General features: G+C 36.4%; 1 long non-coding RNA gene across 6 annotated transcripts; it reads right to left on the bottom strand.

Moving 5' to 3' along the window:
* Positions 1 to 8,170: 8,170 nt before the first annotated feature.
* LOC139894690 (uncharacterized) lies at positions 8,171 to 23,726 on the bottom strand. 6 transcript variants are annotated; one of them, XR_011775165.1, is made up of 7 exons: positions 23,239 to 23,726; positions 17,470 to 17,567; positions 16,928 to 17,009; positions 15,992 to 16,141; positions 8,905 to 9,058; positions 8,578 to 8,702; positions 8,171 to 8,420 (listed from the first exon to the last, which is right to left on the bottom strand). It is a non-coding gene; the product is annotated as an uncharacterized lncRNA (long non-coding RNA). The 6 variants fall into 6 exon arrangements; XR_011775163.1 differs by having other exon boundaries at positions 8,172 to 8,420; positions 16,928 to 17,000; XR_011775164.1 differs by lacking the exon at positions 17,470 to 17,567 and having other exon boundaries at positions 8,172 to 8,420.
* Positions 23,727 to 24,188: the final 462 nt, after the last annotated feature.

The following is a 24,188-nucleotide window of genomic DNA, read 5'->3' as shown; positions in this document are numbered from 1 at the left end:
CCATCGTTAAACTCGAAATAATTTTAGGAACACAATGTCACTAACTATACGCAAAACGGACGCTTTTTAAAAAACGCTAAATATCTGAGATACTTTTCATACATGTTGATTTTGCGTTAAATTTTTAAAAGTCGAAAATTCCATAACATTTAAATCTTTCGTGGGTTATACCTTTTAGTTCAACTCGAGTTGCGCTTCAGCGACATCATCGTTAGCCACGAAATAATTATACAAACTAAACGCAATAAAATACATTGAAAACCGAACACCCGGCACGAAGAGTTCGACAACCCGTTAAAGTCATTATATAATAGTGAATAGAGCGGACGTTAAAAAATCTATTAAAAATCTATTTGCATTGATAAAACTGTATTAGTAATCGGTACATGATTTGCACTTGTGGTTATTCTTATTCTTATTCTTATTCTTATTCTTGTAACATATTAAAAGACAAGCACTTTTCTGTCCTTTCCTCAGGCCAAAAACATCCCCCTTGTTATAAAATATCTAGATTGTGTTATAAAATATCTAGATTGGATGTTAATTTTATTATTATTATATTTCTTGCATAGTAATATTTTATACTATAAATAGACATGTATGGTAACCATTTAAGGTGTACCATTTCTCTTGAAATATCAATATCAATATTTCTTCTCTCTTTCTTCTCTCTTTTTTCTCTCTTTGTTCTTATAACCACTAAAGGTAGTTATAAGCCTACTGAATTATAACACGTTATCAGCACGAAGTGCTCCATATAATCAAGGTTTATCTAAGCAAGCACAAGTCACTAATCAAGGTAAGAAATTCTTTAACGATATCTTCTATTATTTATTAGTAAGGTCAATGGCGGAGCTAGTAGGGGGACTTTGGGGTGCCCAGCCACCGCTAATCGTGTTAAGAATATAGAGTACTAATTATGTATATGGCGAAAAAATATTTGAAGTCCGGTCCTGGGAATTGCAGGTGGGGTTTGGTAAAAGATTTAATAGACACGATGAGTTTTTATTATCTTTTTGTTAAAATCTCTTAACTAGTGTATTCCACACTCTTTTACTCCCTCAAATTTTATAATATAAAAATTAAACCCCAAATGTTAATGTATACATAAGTACTCCGTTTTTGTTATAAATGAAACAGAAATCTAAATGTCAATATATCACATATTTCAACCTCATATACTTTTATGTTGTTTACACTAAAAATCTAAGAGTCAATTTTTATCACTATGTCTCATATGTAAGTTTACACTAAAAATAATTTCTCAATTTTCGCTTTTCAATTATGATACTTTTTATGTTGTTCGATATAATTTTATATTTCTATTTAAAAGTAAATGAAGCCTCCCTTAACGGAAATTCCTGGCTCCGCCTCTGAGTAAGGTAAATATTATTATCATCATAAGTAAAATTATATTTCTGCAATCTAACTTTTACTAACTTCACTAACATTTATATTTATGTTATTTAAGTTATATATATGGTCGGTTATACCACCTGAATTATAATTCCATAATCTAACTTTTACTAACTTCACTAACATTTATATTTATGTTATTTAAGTTATATATATGGTCGGTTATACCACCTGAATTATATTTTCTGTAATATAACTCTTATTAACTTCACTAACATTTATATTTATGTTAATAAGACCTCATGATTGTACGCAACACGTCATTTGACAACACGGTACTTTATGTACGCAACACGTCATTTGACAACACGGTACCATGGGTCAAGATTAATTCCGATCAATACGAATACGATGGGGTCTTTATATGTTATCTAACATTTATAATTACTTATGCAATTAATCATTATTTATTTCATGCATACTAATGTTTATTCTTAAATTTATAATCTTAAAAGTTAAAATAAAATAAAAAGGTAGTTTGTATTTTTATTAAAAGTAAATCTTAAAAGTTAAAATAAGAAAAAGTAGTTTGTACTTTTATTAAAAGTAAATCTTAAAAGTTAAAATATAAAAAGTAGTTTGTATTTTTATTAAAAGTAAATCTTAAAAGTTAAAATAAGAAAAAGTATTTTGTACTTTTATTAAAAGTAAATCTTAAAGGTTAAAATACAAAAAGTAGTTTGTATTTTTATTAAAAGTAAATCTTAAAAGTTAAAATAAAAAAAAAGTAGTTTGTATTTTTATTAAAAGTAAATCTTAAAAGTTAAAAAAAAAGAGATACAAAACACACATACACAAAATGCTATTTTTCTTTCTCATTTTCAAATAACCAAAATACTTGAAATCTATAATTGGGTTCGGTTTTGGTGAAAATAAGGAAGAAGAAAAGATCCGTTAAGTAGAAGGTATAGATCGAAGCAAGGTTGGAACTTTGGGTGTCTACCGTTTAGAGGAACTCTTCTTTGAGTTTTCAAATTCGATTTTCAAAAGGCTACAAAGGTTGTATTCTAATCTTCTCTCGTTCGATTTCGTTAATTTGTTTTGTTTACTAAAGTTTTGTACAATGATCCGTGGAAGAGTATGATTTTATAAAGTTTTAAAAAATGCTTCCGCTCGCTTTGAATTAGTATCATACTCCAATAGGTATTTGGTTCACTATCTAAACAAATTTGATTTACATAATCCATTTTCTTAAAAGAATTCACACTATTTATTTTATGATGAGAGATTATATGTGTTAATTAAGATGAAAGAGAAGTATAAAGAAAAGAAACACTGCATATATACTTATAAACAAACCAAATAAAAAGGGTACACAAACAAAGCATAGTAATGTAAAACTATTTTCTAATGCCTAATTGTCTAATAATAAAAGGGACACTAACTTGTCTAATAAAAGGGACTCTGATTTGGCGGTACAGAGCCAAACCTTCTAACCTTGAAGATAATGTTCAAATCTTAGAAATGAGACGAAGATTGTTTCAAAGAATGAGACAAAGATTGCTCGGTGTAATTGTCTTTCAAAAATAGAAAAAATAAGTAAGGAAATGAAAATGGACATAAATTATTTATGTGTATACAAAGAGCCATAAGCATTATATTAGACTGTTTCTAACCGTGACGGTGACATCAAAGGCAAGTGATGTACTTTTTGGTGATGTGGCAAGGTCAAGAGACGAAGTTAAATAAATGGGGAGTTAAAAAAAAATAGTCAAATTGTTTCAACGAACAAGGGTTCAATTGGATGTCTCTTAAAAAAAAAAAAAAAAATCCAAATTTCCAGTTATTTGATTTAAAAAAAAAAAAATCCACGGGTACGGGTGATGGATCCAATGGATCCGCATCCACGACCCGCGGGTGCTATCCCTAATTGTGACAAGTACGAATCAACTAAAAGTCTAAAAGATAAATGCTCTTATAGGGATCAAATGTTCACAATAATTGCCTAAGCTAGATATGAAACAAATAGTTCATCAAAAAAAAAAAAATATGCATCTAAAGCTTCTACTGAAAATTAATGTGCAAGGTACAACATATAACTATATGGTCAAATTCATTTGAGCCTTCGGAGTCACAAGTATATGATGTATATATATTATTCAATTAACAAAATAGTAAATCGAAATTAATTCATATGAATAGTAAAACGAAATTAATTAATTTACTATTCACATAAAAAAACGCATATTATAAAAGCGCATATGATGAAAACCGCATATGATGAAAAGCGCAGCGTATATGATAAAAAGCGAATATGATGAAAAGCACATCGCATATGATGAAAAGCACATATGATTAAAAGCGCATATGGTAAAAAACACAGCGCATATGGTGAAAAACACAGCGCATATGATTAAAAGCGTATATGGTGAAAAGGATATATGATAAAAAAACACATATGGTGATTTAAAAAAAAAAACACATATGGTGATTAATGGAAAACACATATGGTGATTAATGAAAAGTATATTGTGAAAAAGAATCACAAATATTTCTTGAAAGAATTCAAGGTAAGATATATGAACCAATTCATCCATCATGTGAACCATTTTGATATTTCATGGTTCTAATAGACGCATCTAGCGGATGGTCTCATATTTGTATGTTATCAAGCCGTAATATGGCATTTGCAAAGTTTCTTGCACAAATTATTAAATTGAGAACACATTATTCTGATTACACCATTAAAAGGATGAGACTTGATAATGCTGGTGAGTTAACATCTCAAGCATTTAATGATCATTATATATCTACAGGGATTGTTGTTGAACATCCAGTTGCTCATGTGCATACACAAAATTGGTTTAACTAAATCAATAGATAAACGCTTGCAGCTAATAACTAGACAATTGATAATGAGTACAAAACTATCAATATTTATATGTGGACATGTAAATTTACATGCTGCGACATTAATTCGCATTATACCATGTGGAAGTCATAAATATTTTCACTTACTACTTGATTTTGGCCAAGAGCCAAATATTTTCCACCGTAGAACATTGGTTGTACAGTGTATGTTCCAATTGTATCACCACAACACAATAAAATGTTTTTTTCAAAGAAAGATGGTAATATATTTTGGATATAAAACATCTTCAATCATAAGATATACTGAACCCATGATGGGTGATGTTTTTACAGCACGTTTTGCTGATTGTCATTTTAATAAAACATTGTTCCCTAGATTAGGGGGTGAAGTAAAAAAAATAATAATAAAATGATGCTTCATGATGTGAACATCAATTAAGGTATATTGAACTCGCACAAAAGAATGTGAAACGAAAGTTCAAAAAATAATGCATATGCAAGAACTTGCAAATTAATTACTTTATGCATTTACAGATTAAAAAAAAAGGTGACTAAATCATATATACCAGCGATAAATGCTTCAGCTCGAACTGAAATTCCAAAAGCTGGCAATAATGTCACTGTTGAGTCTTTGCCACGCATCAAACGTGGAAGATCAATTGGTTCCGAAGATAAAAATCCTCGAAAAAGAAAATCAGCTGATAATGAGGTAAAAGAAAGTGTTCAAGAAGAACCACAAATCAATATTCCTTCTGCAGAGGATATTGATAAATGTAAATACTAAAATTGCGATAAATTATGCAATATTATGGAACCGAAATGAAATTAAAATCTCTATGAGATATTTTCATATAATGTTACAATGACATCATGAATAAAGATGATGATCTGGAACTAAAATCTGTCATTGAATATACAAAATGGACATGATTGAGCTCAATGGAAAGGAACAATACGAGCTGAATTAGAATCGCTCGATAAAAGAAAAGTTTTCGGATCAATCGTTATCACTTTTAAAGATGTGAAACGTATGGGATACAAATGAATTTTTATCCGAAAAGAAATGTGCAAATGAAGTTACAAGGAAAACTAGACTTGTAACTCAATATTTCCCACAAAGACCATAAATGAATTAGGAGGAAAACTTATCCTCCTGTAATGGATACAATTACTTATTAGATACTTAATCAACCTGGCAGTTATTTAAATGCATCTCATGAATGTTGTTACTACTTATCTGTATGGATCACTTAATAATGATATATATGAATATACCTAAAGAGTTAAGGTATCATAAGCATCTAATGTAAAACCCAAGGGAATATATTCCATTAAATCACAAAGATTTTTAAATGGGTTTATACAAACGGGACGTATGTGGTATAACCGATTAGATGACTACTTGATAAAAAAAAGGGTATAAATATAAACTTATTTTGCACGTATGTTTTATAAAAACAATGTTCGGATATGAGATCGTAGTTGTTTATGTCAATGTTCTTAACATCATATGAACAAATAAAGAGATCTATGAAATCATTCAACTTCTAAAGAATTATTTTGAAATGAAAGATCTTGAAAAAACCAAGAATTACCTTGGATTGCAAATTGAGCATATGCCTAATGATTTACTTGTACATCAAACAACTTATACCGAAAAGATTTTAAAACATTTTTTTTAAAGACAAACTCGTTGTTAGATCACTCAATATTGACACTGATCTATTTCATCCCTGCGAAGATCATGAAAATCTTAACAGATCGGAAGTTCCATATTTTAGTGCAATTGAGGTTCTTATGTATCTTATAGATTGTACAAGACCTGACATTTCTCTTGCAGTTAATTTGTTGGCAAGATTCAGCTCAAATGACAATGGAGCGGGATCAAACACATATTTTGATACCCTTGAGAAACTGCTGATTTAAAATTATTTTATTCTAACGTTTCAAAACAAGATTTGGTTGATTATGTATATACAGGTCATTCATCAAATCATCATAAAGATAAATCTCAAACTCGATATGTATTCCTAAATGGAGGTACCACAAAATCATGGCGTTCTTAAAACAAACACTTGTTGCAACATCATCAAATCATGACGAAGTGATTGCATTATATGAAACTACTCGAAAATGTGTTTGGTTAAGATCAATGACACAAATCATTATTGATTCTTGTGGACTAGAACGCTATAAAAGACTAACAACTATCTTCACCAACAACTATATATGAAGATAATGCAGCTTGCATAATACAAATGAAAGAAGAGTATCAAAAGTGACTGAACAAAATATAAATACTGACGAGGCGCCAAAGCCATAGACGGTCTTAACGGTCATAAGTTTGATGGGAAAGAATGGTATATTGGTAAGGCTCAGAAAAGACTACAAGGGAATAGGAATTGAAACAAGGGTTTGAGCAAACCATGAAGGAGACTGTAGACAAATCACAGGGGCTAAACTTGTACATAAAAGATTTAGATGATACAGTTTCAAATGAAAACCTCAGATTCTTCTCATATACTCAAGATCTCGTAAAAGACAACCAGATTAAAATGAGATACGTTCAATCAACAACTCTGCTGATCTTTATACCAAAGCACTGCCAACTGCTATTTTCAGAACACACGTTCATAATATTGGCATGAGGCATGTTCAGAAGATGTAACAACTCAGGCGTTGCCTACTTGAGGGGGAGTCAACTCTATGCTGCACTCTTTTTCAACTCTATGCTGCACTCTTTTTCCATTAGCTAAAGTTTTATCCCAATGGATTTTCTTTAGCAAGGTTTTTAACGAGGCAGTACTAGTTATTCTCTAATAAAATTGTCATCCAAGGGGGAGTGTTATAAAATATCTAGATTGTGTTATAAAATATCTAGATTGAATGTTAATTTTATTATTATTATATTTCTTGCATAGTAATATTTTATACTATAAATAGACATGTATGGTAACCATTTAAGGTGTACCATTTCTCTTGAAATATCAATATCAATATTTCTTCTCTCTTTCTTCTCTCTTTTTTCTCTCTTTGTTCTTATAACCACTAAAGGTAGTTATAAGCCTACTGAATTATAACACCCCTCAACTTTAACCAACATCCCCCTTAACTTTATATAACTTTAACCACCCCCACACCTTACAAAACATCCCCCTTAAATTTAACCAACTTCCAAAAACTACACCTAATTACAAGGGAGGTAAAACACAAATTCTCATTCTTAAAATAAAAACTCCACCCAAACACTTCGACAACCCGTATCTTCATGCTCGCCGCGAGTTACATTCCACCGACCGCCTTGTTAAACTCGAAATATTCTTATGAACAAAACGAAACTAACTACGTTATAAACGGACACTTTTTAAAGAACGCTAAACACAACGACAGTCCGTATCTTTCTGCTCGCCGCGAGTTAAATTTTTTCGACAGCACTGTGAGACTAGAAATAATTTTATGAATAAAACGAAACTAACGACGACGTTCGAAACAGAGACTTTTTAAAAAACGCTAAACACAACGACAACCCGTATCTTGCTGCTCGCCGCGAATTAAAGTTTTTCGACAACACCGTTACACTCGAAATAATTTTATGAACAAAACGAAACTAACTACGTTCGAAACAAACACTTTTTAAAAAACGCTAAACACAACGACATCTACAATGGCGCTCAACACATGAGCCGTTTCCCTTCTGTAAATACATAAAGCAACGTTAAATATGAATACGCAGGCCGAAAGCCCCCGCCGCATCGTGCGGGCCGGATCCGGACTAGTTAAATGTAACTAGCAATAGGTTCGGCCGCGCGTTGCTGCGGCACATTCATTACATGACTTTCGTAGCGTGTTGTGTACGATGACAATAATCAAAAGGCATCCACTCAAAATAACATGGTGAATGATAGAGATGGTACACAAAGGAGAATCATGAATAAAGGATATATGTAAAATTTAGTTAGCTAAAACACACAGTGTTCATCTTGAGGTCTTATGAATTACCAAATGAGATGGAGACCCCTTTGAGTAAACATTCCACATCAAAGTATATATTAGAGAGTAATGCAGATGAAAAAAAAGGCACACATGCCCTTACGTAATTGACTCGAGGTTTCTACTCCAACTATTCAAACCTTGAAACCTTATGAAATTGCCACACCAAGATACGGATCATCTCAATGTTTGCTCAATTTACTCTATAAATAACAAAAATAATTTTTTCATCATCATAGCCTCTATAGTTTTGATCAAAATTAGAGTTTATGTTTCGAGATCCTTATGAGCTGCTCACACATGTATTTGTAGTTTAAAGTGTAGTAACTGCTTGTTACATATATGTATGAAAAAAGTTACCTTTGTAGTCTTTAACACATCATGACGTAGCTGCTAGTATCTCTGGATTTTCCAACAATCCGTACATCTGGACATTGAAGTGGGTCTCGTGCTCATTCCATAGAATAAGCTGGATCACGTTGTCGCTGCACATAGCATAAATCTGTTCGTTAGCGAAACAGGGAAATTGGTTTCCTGTTATAATATAGCATTACATTACATTTTAGGAATCGGAACCACTTCGCATATGCTTTTTATAACATTTAATAAAACTGATAAAACTTTGCATAGAAGATCAAGCTAGGCTAGATTAATTTTCAATTAATAGGTGGTTTTAAAAAGACCAACCTGATGTTGTGTTTTGTTTGGGTCTCATAGTCGCGGCAGCCTGCGTTTGATGGGGGCTGATCAATTTTTTCTTGCCCTCGGTACACGTCCGGTAATACCACTCTGTTGTTGTCTACTTCGCCAATTGGTCCTTCGTAATTGAATTTTTGTCGTGCTGAAAAGAAATCTTTTATTTTATTTTATTTTTCTACAACCTACTGCCGGGTAGCACATATTGAAAAGCCAAACCTTGATGGCACAAATTGGTCAGTTTCATCCTTCGTCAAACTCCCTTTGGTCTTCTAGTGCAAAAAATAATAGTGATCATTCGTTGTTTGAAAGTCACACTAGGAGTTATGAAGTGAACTACTGGCTCAATAACGATACTAATGCTCAACTTTTAAAAATAATTCAGGTCCAACAGCAGGCCCAACAGCAGGCCCAACACTTTCACACAGGTCAGCCCGATTACCCGGCACATGGACACGGGTGCGTCTTCACATCTTACCTCCTGTATTGATAATCTTAGTACTGTTTTTAATAATTGCAAATATTCATCGGTAGCCGTTGGTAACGGGAATGCCATTCCCGTTACTAACACCGGTCATAGCTTGTTACCCAATGTCCACCGACTATTACATTTAAATAATGTTCTTGTAACCCCTAACATCGTTAAAAACCTTATATCCGTTCGTCAATTTACCCGTGATAATTTAGTTTCTGTTGAATTTGATCCTTTTGGTTTTTCGGTGAAAGATTATATGACGGGTCGCCTACTTCTCCGATGTGATAGCACCGGGGATCTCTACCCACTTACATCACCCACCTCTCACTCTTCCCAGCAGGCTCTTCTCATCAGTCCGATTACATGGCATCAGCGTCTCGGACATCCCGGACATGATGTTTTTCGAAGACTTCTTTCTAGTAAGGATATTATTTGTAATAAATCGTCATCCCCTGTTCTTTGCCATGCATGTCAGCTTGGCAAACACGTGCGACTCCCTTTTTATGTTTCTAGTTCTAATGTTAATGCTACTTTTGATATTATCCATTCGAATTTATGGACATCTCCTGTTTCTAGTCTTAGCGGTTTAAAATACTATATCATATTTCTTGATCATTTTTCGCATTATGTATGGGTTTATCCATTACGCAATAAATCTGACGCACTTACCACATTCATACAATTTCGTACATTTGTTCGCACTCAATTTAACCAAGAAATAAAAGCTTTTCAATGTGATAATGGGGATGAATTCGATAACACTGCTTTCCATCAACTTCTTCAAACTAATGGTATTCAATTTCGATTCTCCTGCCCTCACACCTCTCAGCAAAACGGAAAGTCCGAACGCATGCTCCGCACCATTAACAATCTAATTCGCACCCTACTCTTTCAAGCTCATCTACCGCCCACTTACTGGGTGGAAGCTCTTCACATGGCAGCCTACCTACTTAACATTCTTCCCTCTTCCGCCATCAATCATGATATTCCGCACTTCCGTCTCTATAAACAAAAACCTAACTACGCCACTCTCCGTGTCTTCGGTTGCCTCTTCTACCCTCACCTTACCACCACACACAAACTTGCTCCTCGTTCCACTCCATGTATTTTCCTTGGTTACCCCTCCAATCATCGGGGTTACCGATGTCTGGATCTTACCACTAACAAAATCATCCTCTTTCGACATGTCACCTTCGATGAGACCTGCTTCCCATTCGGTTCCATGACACCTACTCAGCCACCATCATATGACTTTCTTGACCCTCCTCCAAACCTCTTTTCCCGAACATTTCATCTACCACCGGAGACACAGCCTCCTCCTACTGAGGCTACCGGCACTACACCTCAACCTCATCCTATTCCGGAGCCACAGCCTCCTCCTACTGAGGCTACCGACCCCTCTCCTCCAACTCATCCTATTCCGGAGCCACAGCCTCCTCCTACTGAGGCTACATCTTCCTCTAATTCTCTTTCCACTCACCCCATGGTCACTCGCGCCCGCCTTGGTACCACCAAACCGGTTCAACGTCTCAACCTTCACACATCCACCATATCTCCAATTCCCCGCACTTATCTAGAAGCTCTCCATGACCCTAATTGGAAACAAGCTATGACTGATGAATATAATGCTTTAATTAACAACAGTACTTGGAAACTTGTGCCTCGCCCATCGGACACGAACATAGTTCGCTCCATGTGGCTATACAAGCACACGCATAATGCAGACGGTAATTTGAGCAGGTATAAGGCTCGACTCGTAGCTAACGGTCGAAGCCAGCAGGTTGGCGTTGATTGTGATGAGACTTTTAGTCCGGTTGTTAAACCAGCATCCATACGTACGGTTCTTAGTTTGGCGATTTCTCGACACTGGCCTGTACACCAGCTAGATATCAAGAACGCCTTTTTACATGGTCAACTTTCTGAGACAGTCTATATGCATCAGCCTCCCGGGTTTCGCGATCCTAGATACCCGGATCATGTCTGCCTATTAAATAAATCCTTATACGGCCTTAAGCAGGCCCCTCGCGCATGGTTTCAGAGGTTTGCTAGTTATGCTCAGCGGACCGGCTTTCACCAAAGCCGTTGTGACACTTCACTCTTTATTTATCGCCAAGGATCTGATACAGCCTACCTGCTTTTGTATGTTGATGACATTGTGTTGACTGCTTCTTCGACATGTTTACTACAGCGTATCATCACATCCCTACATCGAGAATTTTCTATGACAAATTTGGGTCCTTTGAACTATTTTCTTGGCATTAGCGCGGCTCGTAATGCATCTGGATTGTTCTTATCTCAAAAACAGTACGCAGCCGAGATTATTGAGCGGGCGGGTATGCCCATATGTCATCCATGCCGGACCCCGGTTGAACCAGGGGCCAAACTTACCAGTCACGGACCTGCTGTAAAAGACCCGACTCTGTACCGCAGCCTTGCATGAGCTTTGCAGTATCTCACGTTTACTCGTCCTGACATCTCTTGCGCTGTACAACAGATTTGCCTCTTCATGCATGATCCCCGCGAGCAGCATATGCATGCCCTCAAACGGATCATTCGCTATATTCAGGGCACTACTGATATTGGTCTACAGCTCTATGCGTCTTCTCCGACTACGTTGGTCGCTTACTCTGACGCTGACTGGGCTGGTTGCCCCACTACTAGACGCTCTACTTCTGGCTATTGTGTTTTTTTAGGCAACAACCTTCTGTCATGGTCGTCCAAGCGGCAACCCACGCCCTCCCGGTCCAGTGCAGAGGCAGAATATCGTAGAGTCACCAATGCCGTTGCTGAGACTTGTTGGGTTCGTAATCTTTTGCGAGAACTTCGCTGTCCCCTCACTTCAGCCACTCTGGTTTATTATGATAATGTCAACTCTGTGTATCTCTCTACTAATCCGGTTCAACATCAGCGGACCAAGCATATTGAGATTGATATCCACTTTGTTCGTGATCTAGTTGCTCATGGACAGGTACGGGTCCTCCATGTCCCGTCCAGATATCAATTTGCGGACATCTTCACCAAAGGTCTCCCGTTCGCTTTATTTGACGAGTTTCGCTCCAGTTTGAGCGTTCGGCCTACTCCCGCTCCAACTGCGGGGGGATGTTAGACATAATAATATTTAGCCCTATTTCTTTAGCCCATGTATCATGTTTGTTGGGCTTTGTCTATCTATCTCTTTTAAGGTTTGTGGCTATATATGCCCTCTTTTGATGTACTGTGCAATTCAAGTAATATATCCATCATTCACTTTAACAGTTAGTGTGCGGTGTGTGTGCCGACCCTATAGTTTTCTTGGTTTCTGGCTCGGAGTCTGCCAGTGGAAGTATATTTTGACCATCTCCATATTTACTTAGTCACGAAAAATTCAAAGATCGCATAGTAAAGATTAAGTCATCATCTACACGAATTATTATTATATTTTTTAACAAAATTGTTTTTTAAAGATTCGAGATAACCAAACACTTAGCCACAAACACATAGACACATAAACATTTATAATATAAAGTAAGAATTGTTAGACATATTAGCCCATGGGCTTTAGGGTTTAGTATTGACTTAGGCTCCAAGTTGTATTAGCCTATATATATTTGATGTAATCTATTGTTTGAGATACAATAACACAATACAATTGTCCTGGAATTATATGGTATCAGAGCTAGGTTAAAACCCGACACAATTCGGGACTCGAATTTCGGCACAATTCCGGCACAATTCCGGCAAGCAAATCCGGCAATTTCAACTGCCCTGCCTTATCTTTTAAGATCTGCTTCGTTTCACTCAAAATTAAACACCACCACCTATACCACTACAACCTCAACGATAAACCGAACAAAACCCTGAAATTTCATCTCCGCCACAGCCTCCACGCGCCTCCACAGTCGGTCGCCGGATTTTCACTGTTTTGTCGATTTTTGCAATTTTTCCTGTGCGTTTCTGTTCACCGCCACCATAGTTAAAATCCTTGTTAAATTCCGACCAAAACCCCCTTTTCAATTTACGTTTTTACCGGAAATTTACTGTAGCTCCGCCAGCCGCCGCCGCTACAGCCGCCGGAACCCTAATTTTTTATTTTTCTTCTAGATATAAAAAAAAAAGCAAAAAAAAAAAAGAGGCATCTACTTTATTATTTTTTTGCAGGTTAATTCAAATGGCTATGATTGGAGCATTTACAACCGCCGAGAAAACCTCTCATAATTCACACAAGTTTGGTTTCTCTTTCACCAACTAATTATGGCTATTGGAAGACAATGATTACTCCATTCCTTGTTACAAATAATATGTTCGGTTATGTTGACGGCACAATTCCTTGTCCTTCAAAAGAATTAAAATCAACCGAACCTAATGTAGCTCAAAAAGATAATCCCAATTATCCAATATGGATTGCTAATGATGCGCACGTCCGTATGTTGATAATATCGACGATTTCTTAAGCTTCTTTTCGACATGTACATGGAGAAACTTCTCGTGATGTTGGCTTTCTCTATAGAAAGCCTATGCACCCAATACTTCCTCTCGAGAATACACATTGAAAACACAACTTTTCAATATTAAGATGAAAGGAGATGAAACCATTGATGCTTATATCAATCGTGTACAGGAGTATGCAGATGCCCTTGCAGCTATTGGTGCAACAATGAAAGATAAAGACCTCACCTTGCTTGCAGTTTCTGGTCTCAGGGAGGAGTACAATGGTCTAAAGTCTAACATCGCTACACGTCAGTCTGAGACTACGTTTAGTGAACTTCATGCTCTTCTTAGTGACCACGATTACATGTTGGGTAGAACTCGTGAATCTGTTCCATCCGTTACTCAAGTTTTTACCGCCAACATTGGATCTGGAAACTTACTGCACCAATCATCGTTACCACAATCTCCACTATTGGCCATACAACAACAATTGGCCGCTCTTGGACTTCAAGTCACCCCTACCACACCATCAGATTCTCAGACTTTCTACGGTGCTCGTCAGATTAACAACAATAATAACAATCGTGGTAATCGTCGTCGTGGAGCTTCTCGAGGTTATAACAATCGTGGTCGAGGTGATAGTCGTAACTTTAACTGGGCATCCAACCAAAACACTGTTTATGGTACTTGTCATCGATGTGGGATTGGGCACATTCCATCACAGTGTCCAAATCGTGACCCGTCTACTATTCGTGCTAGGCCAACGGCTAACTTTGCAGACAGTCGCAGCTTTTCCACAGCAGTATCTAACGCTTGGTTTCCAGACACGGGTGCAAACAGCCATGTCACGCCAGATTTAGCAAGTATGGACAGTTCTGAGGCATATCATGGCAATGACGCGCTCCATGTTGGTAATGGTATGGGACTCCCTATCCTTCATATTGGTTCATCTAAAATTTACTCACCGCTTAAAACTTTTTCGATATCCAACATTCTTCATGTTCCTGAAATCAAAAAGAATCTTCTTTTTGTTCAAAAATTTTGTGATGATAATCATGTCTTTTTTGAATTTCACTCTAATTATTTTGTTGTGAAGGACGAGTCTACACGCACTACCCTTCTCACAGGCCCCAGTGAACATGGTCTTTACTCGCTCCACCTTCCACAATTCCAGCCACTCAATAAAGTTGCATTTTCAGTTGCTCGTACGTCTTCTACAATTTGGCATAGGCGACTTGGGCATCCACATCAACGTCTTTTACAGTTTATGCTTTCTAAATTCTATCTTCCAGTTACAAATAGATCTTTATCAACTTTGTGTAGTTCTTGTCAAATGGAAAAATCATCAAAATTATCTTTACCAGTTTCTACATTTCGAAGTAATAAAATTTTAGATTTGATTTATTGTGATGTTTGGGGTCCTGCACCAGTTTTGTCTTTTGATGGACATCGATATTTCATGTTATGTGTAGATCATCACTCTCGTTACATGTGGATTTATCCTTTAACTCAAAAATCTGATGTTTATAATACATTCAAACGTTTTGTAATCATGGTTGAAAGACAATTCAATACTAAAATAAAAAATGTTCAAACCGACTGGGGTGGTGAATTTCGCAATTTGACTTCATTTTTCTCATCTCTTGGCATCATCCATCGTCGTTCTTGTCCTCGCACAAGTGAGCAAAACGGATTTGTTGAGCGTCGCAATCGTCATGTCGTTGAAACTAGTCTTACTCTTCTTGCTCAAGGCAATGTTCCTCGCCGTTTTTGGCACTTTGCTTTTGACACAGCTGTTTATCTTATTAATCGCATGCCAACTCGAGTATCCACAAACAAGTCACCTTTCGAATATCTATTCACGGACAAAACACATAGAAGTCGACTTTCACTTTGTTCGTGAAAAGGTTGCTCAAGGAGATTTGAGAGTACAATTCATATCTACGGATGACCAGATTGCAGATATCTTTACAAAGCCATTACCTACCAATCGGTTTCTATTTCTGAGATCCAAGCTACAGGTCGTTCCCCGCCCTTAGCTTGCGGGGGCGTGTTAGACATATTAGCCCATGGGCTTTAGGGTTTAGTATTGACTTAGGCTCCAAGTTGTATTAGCCTATATATATTTGATGTAATCTATTGTTTGAGATACAATAACACAATACAATTGTCCTGGAATTATAAGAATACATAAACCTGTGCCCGGTGTATGCGTTTCACAATTGTCCATTAATGCTCCAGCAGCGCTACCATTTGACTGTAAAGAAGAACTCAGATAACTCTATAAGACTTTATCTTCTTTTTGCAATCAAAGATCCTTATAGACGAACCTGGCATCATTTTATCCTATATTCACAAAGTACGCAAGACGTTTTGACAATTAATAATGTGTATGATCAATACATAAACAAAAAAGAGATATCATTACACTCAACTGCCTTTGACGTTGAAGTCAAAAACATCTTCATTCTACAATAACTCATGAACACATCAAGTGATGTCTTGAATTGGATGAAAGCATCATATTGTAACAAAAGAAAAAGAAAAAAAAAAACAGTCAAGCCAGGCTGACTACTAAAGCAGCTCTATTACACGTATATGCATCCAGATTTAAATTGCAAATGGGCATTTGAAATGCAAATACTATACGGAACCTTCACGTAAACCCATCACATAGTCACTACTAAGTAAGTTAAGCGAAACTTTAATGTTTCAAGATTTTAGATTTTTAGTATAACGGAATTATAAAGCTCATATTTCTGTTTACTATGTACATAATAATGTTGACTTTTTATCATTCAAAGTTGACAAATATTCGCTCCTACTGAAACATATTCCTTTAAGCTTTTCTTTTACCTGTTCTCACCGTGTCTAAAATGATCCACATGAGTTGTATTTTAAGTAGTTAATTATGGTTCTCTGATGGTGGAAAATTCAGTGTTTAACCTCTGTACGGGATAATTTCTCAGTTAAGTTTATAACAGACACTTGCAACATGGGAGGCAAACATTAACCCACACTAAATTAAACTAACCGTTTGATATCAAAACAAAAACAAAGGATGAGTGTAGCGGTATTTACAGTAAACTGAAACCCTTGATTCCAATTTACAACAATAATAGATATACTAACCTTAATAGATGGATTAGTAGTCTTTGAATGTACATGCTTCCATCATCTGCCAACTCCTTAAATAATGAGATACCTGATTTTGCTTGAGCATTTTAATGTGATAAAATGGAAACATTAATATAATGACGTCAACAGGCCAATAAAAAAACACTACATCCTTTTTTGTAGGCTTTGTTCGAAGCAAATTAATTATGAATCCAAAATCGTAGCCAGCAGCTTTATGAAATAGCTACCAACGAAGTACAAAGCCTAAAAAATTATTGCCAAAATTCTCCAAAGATAACCCATATTACCAATATCCACTCGGCACATATTTAGCATGTATGAACTTAGTAATTCAACTTTAATGATCATACGAAATTACCTAAGCTAAAAGTTTGAAACTCTACCAAGTTGCAGTTCAAACATTAACCAACTAATCATTTATCATTATGTTTACATATGTATTTGGTGAATTTTTTTTTTTTTTTGCAGAATTAATACAGAAGCATCAAACTAAAAACAAATCTGCATCAAATAAGTGAAAAATTGGAGAAACTAACCGATCGTAGTAAGCGAGGCTGTAACGCAAGAATAAGAAAGACAAATAAATTAAGAAACAATAAATCCGGACAAAGCGGAGCCGGAGCGAGATAAATAGCTGTAGCATGTAAAACCAAGAAATGAACTAAGTTAACGATCACGATAACAATGACAATAAATTTCTTTAACAGTTCTGTTTGTAAACTAACCGATAAGTACAAAGTAAATACCAAAGGCTTTAGTTAACTTTATGAAGAAAAGAACTTTGTCGAACACAAAAATTCACAAAAACAATGTAGGTCATATACCATATTGTTGGACCAATCTTGACATAAAGTAATAGTTAGAGGTTTATTTTGTGAAATTATATCTCAAATGGATTTGAGGAGGTGAAACATGTGAACGGATAACAAGTGGGTTAGCCGTCATTGTTTTCAATTTTGCTTCTTCCTTGACTTTTCTACTTTATTCTAGACTTGACTATCCTAGATGATTCTAGAGTTGGTTATCCTAGATTATTCTAGACTAGACTTGATTAACTTAATGGATAAGGTTAATCAACTATAAATAGGGATGTAATAAGGAGATTGTAATAAGAGTTTTTCTATAATTGGAGAAGGATTTCCAATAAGTTCTTGTTCTTAAATTTTACTATTCTGTCTTATAATCTAGTACCAAATTTCTTCAATTGGTATCAGAACTGAGTTACAAAAGGGATCGTGTTGTTGATCAAAAGGACTAGATCAATCACCAGATTCTAAGACAGAAAAATACGAGCGTCGATCGAAGACCAGATTCATGGGGGATATTATCAATACCTCGGATGCAATCAAGGATACCAGCCATCTTACGTTCCAGTGCCCTATCCTAACTGCGACCAATTATCCCATCTGGTCGCTTAGGATCAAAGCGATTTTTAAGGCACATGGACTCTGGGAATCAATTGAACCTGGAACTGATGTCGATCAGAAAAAGGATAATGCTGCAATCGCTTATCTGTATCAGTCTTTACCTGAAGACTTGATTCTTCAAGTTGCAAGTTGCACCCATGCGAAGGAAATCTGGGATGCAATCAAGACCCGTCACCTTGGAGTTGAACGAGTAATGGAGGCTAGGCTTCAAACTCTTAAAGCTGAGTTTGAAGCAGCAAGGATGAAAGATAACGAAAAAATTGATGATTTTGCAGCAAAACTTTCTGGAATTGCCTCAAAATCAGCTGCACTTGGAACCGTCATTGAGGAAACCACGTTGGTGAGAAAAATATTAACTGCCATACCAGAAAAATTCTTAAATATGGCAGCCACTATCGAACAACGGGTTGATCTCAAAACGGTGAAATTCCAGGAAGTTGTGGGTAGGCTAAAAGCTTACGAAGAACGAACCAGTCTAAAGACTACAAATAACAGCCATGACCAACTTCTGTTGTCCTATGAAGGATGGGACTCAAGAAAGAAAAGGGAAAACAACTTTGGTCGAGGTCGAGGGAATGGCCAAGACACCCGGGGTAGGGGCCGAGGTCGTGGACAGTTTGGTGGTCGAGGAAGAGGTTCAGGCCGCGGACAAAACTTTTTTGCTGGTAGACAAATAACTGAAAACTTAACTAAAGATCGATCAAAGCTGCAGTGTTTTCGATGTGATGCATTTGGACACTTCTCATCCGATTGTCCAACACGGAAGAAAGGAGAACAAGCAAATTTGACTCAAGCTAGATCAACCGAACTACCAGTGGCTAATGATGACAGACCTGCACTATTGATGTCCGTAGCCAATCAAAGAAGCGAGAAGGAAGTAATTCATCTAAGTGAAAAGAAGGTTTTTCCAGCAAAGTATGAGTCACATGATGGTGGAGAAAACATGTGGTACTTAGATACTGGAGCAACAAACCACATGACAGGAAACAAAGGACTATTTTCAAAACTTGATACGGATATTGGTGGTACAGTGAGATTTGGGGATAACTCGTGTGTGGATATAGAAGGAAGAGGATCTATTCTTTTAACATGTAAGAATGGTGAACAACGTTTGTTGACCGACATACTTTATATCCCATACTTAAAGACTAACATATTTAGTCTTGGGCAAGCTGAAGAAGGGGGTTGTGTAATCTTGATCAAACATGGTTTCTTATATATGTTTGAGGTAGATGGATCGCTGCTAATGAAGGTTCAAAGGTCCCCCAATCGGTTGTATAAAATTAATCTCGAGGTTGGGACACCAATCTGTTTACATGCCAAGATTGATGATCCAGCATGGTTGTGGCATGCCCGTCTCGGTCATGTGAACTTTGATACAATAAAGCGGCTAGGGACCAACAATCTAGTGGATGGAGTGCCGGTTATTGATCACCCTACACAGATGTGTGAAGCATGTTTAGCAGGGAAACATTCACGACAAAGTTTTCCTGTCCAGACGACTTTTAGAGCCCAAAATCCACTGGAACAGGTTTATGCAGACCTGTGCGGACCCATATCCCCTGCCACCCAAGCGGGAAACAAGTACGTTATGCTGATTGTTGATGATCACAGCAGGTTTATGTGGTCTTTCATGTTAAAAACCAAAGGAGAGGCATTTGAGCAATTCAAGAAATTCAAGGCGATTGCTGAAAATCAATATGGAAGGAAAATAAAGGTCCTTAGAACTGGTCGGGGAGGAGAATTTACATCCAACGAGTTCAATCAATATTGTGATTATGCTGGAATCACAAGACAGTTGACTGCACCTTACACGCCACAGCAGAATGGTATCGTTGAAAGGCGAAATCGAACAGTGATGAGCACAACAAGGAGTATTCTTAAAGCAATGAATATGCCACAAAGTTTCTGGGCTGAAGCAGTACGTCACTCGGTTTATATTCTAAACAGGTTGCCCACGAAGATTCTGAAAAATCAAACACCATATGAGGCTTTAAAAGGAAGAAGACCAAATCTTGATCATTTACGGGTGTTTGGATGTGTTGGATATGTGAAAGTACCTTCAGATCAAGTAAAAAAAACTTGATGACATAAGTATTCCTATGGTTTATTTAGGAACTGAACCAGGAACTAAGGCACATCGTATGTATGATCCCGATAAGATGAAAATAGTAATCAGTCGAGATGTGGAATTTGATGAAGCACGCAAATGGGATTGGCATTCCGGAGTAGAATACAATCAAGAACCTAATCACAAAGGAGAATTCGTGATACATATAAACCCCGGTGAAGTTTTCTCGGCTGATCAAAATTCCGAAAATGGGCCTACTGAACCAGGCAGCCCAAGTAGCTCATATAGCCCACAAAGCAGCAACTCCTCAAGTCAAGGAAGATCGACCAATGAGGAAAGCATAACCCATGCTGATGTTAGCAGTCCTAAAACAACAGTAAAACAACGAGGACCTATGCTGTCTCGTCTCCCGACAGATACAGTCAATGAGTCAGATCCATCTATGGCAGAAGAGGAGACATATGATGATACACCACCTCGAGGTTGGAAAAATCAAAGTGATGTATATGATATTCTTCTTACTGAAGGAGAACCAACAAATTTCAGGGAAGCTACAAAGATATAAAGAATGGCAGCAAGCTATGGAAGGTGAAATAGCTTCCATTGAAAGGAATAATACTTGGGAGTTAATGGATCTACCCCAAGGACACCGACCTATTGGACTAAAATGGGTATACAAAATTAAAAGGGATGCAAAAGGAAATGTCACACGACATAAAGCACGGCTAGTTGCCAAAGGCTACATCCAGACACATGGTGTAGACTTTGACGAGGTATTCGCACCCGTAGCTAGACTTGAGACTGTTAGACTTATTCTAGCTTTGGCAGCCCAAAGAGGGTGGGATGTTCATCACCTAGATGTTAAAACAGCATTTCTACACGGTGACCTCAAGGAAGAAGTCTTCGTATCTCAACCGGAAGGTTTTGTGATAAAGGGGAAGGAACAAAAGGTGTACAGACTGTCAAAGGCTCTCTATGGCCTGAAGCAAGCCCCACGTGCTTGGAATACAAAATTAGATGGAGTTCTAAAGGAATATGGATTTCGAAGGTGTAAGCTTGAACAAGCTGTATACACAAAAAGAACACAAGAAGGGTCACTTTTGGTAGGAATTTATGTTGATGATTTGATTGTAACGGGTAATAACCTGGAGAAAATCAAACAATTCAAAAGGCAAATGGAAGATAAATTCGAGATGAGTGATCTGGGCTTACTTTCTTATTATCTCGGACTCGAAGTAATACAAGGCATAGATGGAATAAAAATTCATCAATCAAGATATGCTAAAAGAATCCTAGAGGAAGCAGGAATGTGGGAGTGCAATTCCACCAAATATCCAATGGGACCAGGTCTGAAGTTGATGAAAGATGATGGCAGCAAATGTGTTGATGCAACTGAATACCGGAAAACAATTGGATGCCTTCGGTATTTAACTCATACAAGGCCGGATCTTGCATACTCGGTGGGATATGCAAGTAGGTATATGCAAACTCCTAAAATTACTCATCTTCAAGCTGTTAAGCAAATTCTCAGGTACTTGAAAGGTACAGTAGACCTGGGTATTCACTATCGAAGGAATGGTAGCAATAACCTACTTGGATTTAGTGACAGCAGCTTCTCGGTGGACCCAGATGATGGAAAGGGTACTACTGGATTAGTGTTCTACTTTGATGATGGACCTATTGCTTGGAATTCACAAAAACAACAAACAGTGGCCTTATCATCCTGCGAAGCAGAATTTATGGCTGCTACTGCAGCAGCTTGTCAAGCAATATGGTTAAGGGAACTCTTAGCTGAAATAACTGGAAGAAAAGAAGAACAAGTCATGATCAAAGTTGATAATAAGTCAGCAATATCATTGATGAAAAATCCGGTATTTCATGGAAGAAGTAAGCATATCGACACACGGTATCATTTCATACGAGAATGTGTTGAAATGGAGAAGATTAAAGTTGAACACATCAGTGGGGATCAGCAACGGGCTGATATTCTTACAAAAGCATTGCCGAAGTTAAAGTTTGCTGAAATGAGAGAGATTCTTGGGGTTCAAAGGATTGAAGACTCAAAGAAATAAATGATTACTCAAGGTCAAGATTGGGGGGTGATTGTTGGACCAATCTTGACAAAAAGTAATAGTTACAGGTTTATTTTGTGAAATTATATCTCAAATGGATTTGAGGAGGTGGAACATGTGAACGGATAACAAGTGAGCTAGCCGTCATTGTTTTCAATTTTGCTTCTTCCTTGACTTTTCTACTTTATTCTAAACTTGACTATCCTAGATGATTCTAGACTTGGTTATCCTAGATTATTCTAGACTAGACTTGATTAACTTAATGGATAAGGTTAATCAACTATAAATAGGGATGTAATAAGGAGATTGTAATAAGAGTTTTTCTATAATTGGAGAAGGATTTCCAATAAGTTCTTGTTCTTAAATTTTACTATTCTGTCTTATAATCTGGTACCAAATTTCTTCACATATTTCATACTGGGTATCTCATATCTCATAAACTGAAAAGAAATCGACAAATGTACCAGACAGATTCAAAATATTAACCTACGATATAAACCCAGCAAGCTAATCAATTTAACAACATCAGTCTTTAACCTTCTGACCTCATAATCGTTTTAATAACTGCACATTAACACTGGAAATTAAGCTCATTTACACAGATTTCGCAACAAAATTATAACAGAATTCATCTAAAGATGTAAAATTGTTGCTAAATTGTATGAAATTGCGAAATGTAAATACCAATGAAATCTGAAAACCATATCATCATTTAATTTTTTTTTTTTTTTTTACCTCTTTTGTTTGAATCAAAAGTTCTCCATCATCTATTAATCACTATAACCGAATGTTGCCAGCGAGTGTTAAATCCATCGACACTCAAAATTAGTATTTGAACATGCCCAAATAACCTCCAAGGAATCGGAAAAAGGCAAACATATACTCCGTAAGAAATTGCTAAATAAATCAAATAAATAGAGAAAATAAAGTGTTAGAAACCTAACCTGTTGCTGTTGATGTCAGAAAATCGAGCTAGAGTTTGATGTGTCCAGCACCATTTTTTGTTATTGTTCTGAGAATTGGAAAAATGTTTACCTGAAACTCCATTTTTTGGGTTTTGGTAGAACAAAACCCTAGATTCGAACAGTAGGTTTAAGCAGTTTTTTAGCAGGAGAAAGAAGATGGGGTGTAGCAGGTGTGAGGGCGGGGTTTTGCCTGTCGGTTGAGTTAGGCAGATGACCATGGGTAGGTGTTAGTTTTTTTTGGAAGAAAGAATTAAGAAGAAGATCGTGGAAGGAAAAGGCTTTTAAGAAGAGAATGAATGGCGTAGTGGGGGTGTTGATAAAGGAAGCGACAGATAGGCAGGTAGGTACTAGAGTGCTCTCAACCATGACACAATGTCTTCCACGACTAACCAATCATTCAGCGTCATATCAGCACCTTCATCTCACTTCCTTACCAAGACTAAACACAAGACTAAACACTTCCAATAAAAAAACTCCTTCTTCCATTTTTTTATTTTCTTTTTGAATTATTTTATATTATCAAAAAATTACAATTATTTAAATAAAACTAAACTTTTATTAAAAATTAAAAAACATTACAATAATTAAAATAAAAGAGTACATTAAAATAAAAAATACAATTAAAATAAAAATACAATTAAAAAAAATTACATTAAAACATTACAATAAAAAGACCTATTCTTCATCGTCGTCTTCTTGATCTTCTTCGTGATCTTCTTC

Source organism: Rutidosis leptorrhynchoides, chromosome 2, assembly GCF_046630445.1.
Source record: "Rutidosis leptorrhynchoides isolate AG116_Rl617_1_P2 chromosome 2, CSIRO_AGI_Rlap_v1, whole genome shotgun sequence".
NCBI classification, from domain to species: Eukaryota; Viridiplantae; Streptophyta; class Magnoliopsida; order Asterales; family Asteraceae; genus Rutidosis; species Rutidosis leptorrhynchoides.
This window is presented reverse-complemented; position numbering and strand designations above follow the sequence as displayed.